Source organism: Sander vitreus, unplaced genomic scaffold, assembly GCF_031162955.1.
Source record: "Sander vitreus isolate 19-12246 unplaced genomic scaffold, sanVit1 ctg207_0, whole genome shotgun sequence".
NCBI lineage: Eukaryota > Metazoa > Chordata > Actinopteri > Perciformes > Percidae > Sander > Sander vitreus.
In genome coordinates, this window is record NW_027595405.1 from 150001 (window position 1) to 155000 (window position 5000).

Below are 5000 nucleotides of genomic sequence, written 5' to 3' on the forward strand. Positions count from 1 at the left end.
CCTTGTAAAAGCTGCAGAACGGACAGAGTCCAAAACTAATTTCCCTTCGGGGACAATCACCGGAAAAGTGACTTCACTGGTCTCTGTCCAGAGACACGGGATCTGGTGGTCCAGTTATATACTGTCTATGCTTCCAGGGAGGGGGAAGGAGAGGAGGAACTCCCAGGAGACCAAGGAGGAGGAGGAGCAGGAGGAGGAGGTGATGATGGGTTTAACCAGACAGACACCGTCAACGGGACGAGCCAACAGCTTCCTCCAGGCTTCCTGCAGGACTTCCTGGACAGGTAAACAGTTCCTCAGTCTTCAGGTTCTTCTAGACCAGGACCAGGACTCTCCAACCGTTCTTCATCTCAGACCCCTGTATCTAGATCGTTTGCTCTGGTCTGAATCACTCGATGAATTTGTAAACGTTTTTGTAAAGTTTGATTTCACACGAGACAATCCAAGCAAACCAGAATGCATCGCTACAAATCACACAGGAACCCTGAATCCCTCCTCTGATTGGTCGGATGAGTCTTGGGGGCGGGAGCAAGAAAGTAAAAACAGGAAGAAGGTCCTGAGTTCTGGGACGTCTCCGTGGTCAAACCCAAAGGGGGTCAGCCAGCGTCCACAGATGCTACCAAGCCATCACCCCCCGTTAGCATCCCGTTAGCATCCCGTTAGCATCCCATTGACTGCCATTCATTCTGACGTCACTTTGACAGAGAATACCTTTACATCTGAAGCGTTTAAAGACTCTATTTGTCCGTTGTTTATTTCTAAAGAAACACGACAATGTATAAAAGGCTCCATTACCTTGTAGCTCACGTTATGGCTCCGTAGCAGACGTTTTTATAACAATAGGCTAACGATTGGGTCATAACCACGAGACTTTCTTGTCCAGCAGTGGTCTTCATGGAAGAGTTGCAGCCAGAGAGCCATACCTCCGACATAGAAACAAGGCCAAGTGACTCAACTATGCACGAAAAACATGAAAGTTCATTTTCTACATGAACTAGTTCATAGTTCTTTTATTCCATATGTTGCTGTGAGCTATTATTTTTCTAAATTATTGCCACAGCCCAAATAGAACCACAGACTGCAAACGATGCGTCACATTTCATCTTTCAGTCGGGCGAGCAAAAGTTTGCACAGACATGTACGCTGTTCCCCATCCTCACCGACCATGTCATGAAACTTGTTTAAATGATCATACGACGCCTTCATGCTGCTTCTTCTTCTGATGACCCATGCAGCAGTGAGACACTGGTGGCTGGTGTTGCCAGATTGGGTGTTTGTTGGGCTACATATTTAGGCCTGTTTACGGTGTGTTTTAGCCCGGTTCTGGCCTGGAAGGCTCTGTAGAAATCTGGCTCCCTATTGAAGGAAGTTAAAGTGAGAGAGCGTGTCGTTCAGACACCAGAATGAACGGGTTCACAGTAACGTTCATCAGGCAGTAATGCAGCAGCTCAGTTCACGTTTGCCCAAAATATGAAGGAGTTCATGAACTGTCGTTCAATCAATGCATTCAGGCACAACACTACCCACCAATCACATTACCTTGTATCTCACGTTATGGCTCTCTCTCTGCAGGTATCTGTCCTCTGATTGGCTGTATTAACTCTCTGCAGGTATCTGTCCTCTGATTGGCTGTATTAACTCTCTCTCTGCAGGTATCTGTCCTCTGATTGGCTGTATTAACTCTCTCTGCAGGTATCTGTCCTCTGATTGGCTGTATTAACTCTCCCTCTGCAGGTATCTGTCATCTGATTGGCTGTATTAACTCTCCCTCTGCAGCTATCTGTCCTCTGATTGGCTGTATTAACTCTCTCTGCAGGTATCTGTCTTCTGATTGGCTATATTAACTGTATCTGCAGGTATTTGTCCTCTGATTGGCTGTATTAACTCTCTCTGCAGGTATCTGTCCTCTGATTGGCTGTATTAACTCTCTCTGCATGAATCTGTCCTCTGATTGGCTGTATTAACTCTCTCTGCAGGTATCTGTCCTCTGATTGGCTGTATTAACTTATTATCTGTCTCTGCAGGTATCTGTCCTCTGATTGGCTGTATTAAGTGTCTCTGCAAGTATCTGATCTCTGATTGGCTGTATTAACTCTCTCTGCATGTATCTGTCCTCTGATTGGCTGTATTAACTCTCTCTGCATGTATCTGTCCTCTGATTGGCTGTATTAACTCTCTCTGCAGGTATCTGTCCTCTGATTGGCTGAAGGTTTTCGGTCCTCTCATCATGGGCATCGGGATCTTCCTCTTCATCTGTGCGAACGCCGTCCTGCACGAGAACAGAGACAAGAAGACCAAAGTCATCAACCTGCGGGACATTTACTCCACGGTCATCGACCTGCACGGCCTCCGCAAACCCAACGCCACGGCACGCCGCACGGCGCCCCTGCCAACCCGCTCAACGGCATCATCAACTACGTCCAATCACAGAGCCTCGAGGCCAAGAACAGGAAGTACCCTGCCTCGCTGAGAGAAGGAGGAAGAGAGGAAGGAAGAGAGGGAGGAAGAGAGGGAGGGAGAGAGGGAAGAGAGGAAAGAGAGAAAGAGAAAGAGAGAAAGGAAGAGAGGAAAGAGAGGAAAGAGAGAAAGGAAGAGAGGAAAGAGAGAGGGAGGAAGAGAGGAAGAGAGGGAGAGAGAGGGAAGAGAGAGGAAAGAGAGGAGGAGAGAAAGGAAGAGAGGAAAGAGAGAAAGGAAGAGAGGAAAGAGAGGGAGGAAGAGAGGAAAGAGAGAAAGGAAGAGAGGAAAGAGAGGGAGGAGAGGGAGGAAGAGGAGACACAGTGATCAATATCTCTCCTACGTCCAGACCAGCTTCCTGCAGGGAGTTGCTCCTCCTTTCCTCCCACCTGTCTCACCCCTCCCACCTGTCTCACCCCTCCCACCTGTCTCACCCCTCCCGCCTGTCTCACCTCTCCCGCCTGTCTCTCTCCTCCCTGTCTCAACCTTCCCGCCTGTCTCTCTCCTCCCTGTCTCACCCCTCCCGCCTGTCTCTCTCCTCCCTGTCTCACCTCCTGTCGTCCTCTGCGTGCACGCTCCCCCCCCCCTGCCGGAGGCGGAGCCTCCCGGCGAGCGGTGGTTACAGGACTCTGACACACAGAGAGGACATGTCGTTTGGGTCGACTGATGTGACATCACACAGGAAGTATTCCGACCAATCAGCGTGATGTCAGCATGACTTCAGCATGACTTCAGCATGATGTCAGCGTGACTTCAGCATGATGTCAGCATGATGTCAGAGTGATGTCAGTGTGATGTCAGAGTGATGTCAGCGTGACTTCAGCATGATGTCAGCATGACTTCACCGTGATGTCAGCGTGATGTCAGTGGAACTGGTTCATGTCGCAGCAATAAGGAATCTTCCAGATGAACGACTTTTTTATTTATTTCTTTAAGATTGTTTTGAGGCATTTCAGCCTTTAATGGAGAACAGCCAGATATGAAGGGTGGGACGGTTGAGACATGCAGGAAATCATCACAGGTCGGACTCGAACCCTGGACCTTCTGCGTGGAGGAACACACCTCTATATATCTACATACTGTATGTGCGCCTGCTCTACCCGCTGACCCAACCGGCCACCAGAGGACTGACTTTAACGGAGCTTTCACACCCGTTACACCTGTCACACCTGTTACACCTGTCACACCTGTAATACCTGTTACACCCGTCACACCTGTTACACCCTGTTACACCTGTCATACCCGTCACGCCTGTTACACCTGTCACACCTGTTACACCCGTTACACCTGTCATACCCGTCACACCTGTTACACCTGTCATACCTGTTACACCTGTTACGACTGGCACACCTGTTACACCTGTCACGCCTGTTACACCTGTTACACCTGTTACACCTGTTACAGCTGTCATACCTGTCATATATATATATATGTATACACATACACACATACATACATATATATATATATATATATATATATATAAATATATATATATTCTGCTGAGTCTCCGAGACCTAAAACTCTCTGTCTGTCTGTCTCTCTGTCTGTCTCTCTGTCTGTCTGTCTGTCTGTCTGTCGGTCTTTCTGTCTGTCTGTCTGTCTGTCTGTCTGTCTCTCTGTCTGTCTGTCTGTCTGTCTCTCTGTCTGTCTGTTTGTCTGTCTGTCTGGCTGTCTGGCTGTCTGTCTGCCTGCCAGTTTTTATTTAGTTTTTGTCCGTGAAAAAGGTTCGTTGACGAATATTTTTCGTCATAGTCTTCGTCAACGAAATTAAGACTGGTCGGATGACTTCCTGGAGATTAAACATGTGATCTGTGATGTCAGATTACTTCCCAAAAAGCGGCGTAGACGCAGCCTGACTTTCTTCTTCTTCTGCACCTTCAAAAGAGAAAACTTTCATCAGCATGAAACTCCAACTGAACTCAGATGTAACCCCTGGGGGGGGCGTTGTTGTTGTTGTTGTTGTTGTTGTTGTAATGAAACATGTGACACGGCGTCTTCCAATAAAAACTGAACCTGTTTCAGCGTCCAATCAGCTGCTGACTTTGCCTGAAGCGTTTCTCTCTGAAAGATTTTCATTAATAACTCAAAATAAAGGTCAATAAGTTCAGCTGTGTTATGATGTCTCATCGTTATTCCCGGCAGGGACCAGACTCCATGTAAATAATCAGGACTTTTAGCGTGTATAGAACCAGCATATTTCCACCAGACTCCATGTAAATAATCAGGACTTTTAGCGTGTATAGAGCCAGCATATCTCCACCAGACTCCATGTAAATAATCAGTACTTTTAGCGTGTATAGAGCCAGTATATCTCCACCAGACTCCATGTAAATAATCAGGACTTTTAGCGTGTATAGAGCCAGCATATCTCCACCAGACTCCATGTAAATAATCACGTCTTTTAGCGTGTATAGAGCCAGCATATCTCCACCAGACTCCATGTAAATAATCACGTCTTTTAGCGTGTATAGAGCCAGCATATCTCCACCAGACTCCATGTAAATAATCAGTACTTTTAGCGTGTATAGAGCCAGCATATCTCC

The 5000-nt window shown here is 47.2% G+C and overlaps 1 pseudogene across 1 annotated transcript in view; it reads left to right on the forward strand.

Moving 5' to 3' along the window:
• LOC144513287 (transmembrane protein 200C-like) overlaps positions 1-2604 on the forward strand; it is a 14481-nt pseudogene extending 11877 nt beyond the window's left edge. Inside the window, exons 4-5 of the transcript XR_013501110.1 lie at positions 142-284; positions 2185-2604. The product of XR_013501110.1 is annotated as a transmembrane protein 200C-like (transcript). The remainder of the gene's footprint in view (positions 1-141; positions 285-2184) is intronic.
• Positions 2605-5000: the final 2396 nt, after the last annotated feature.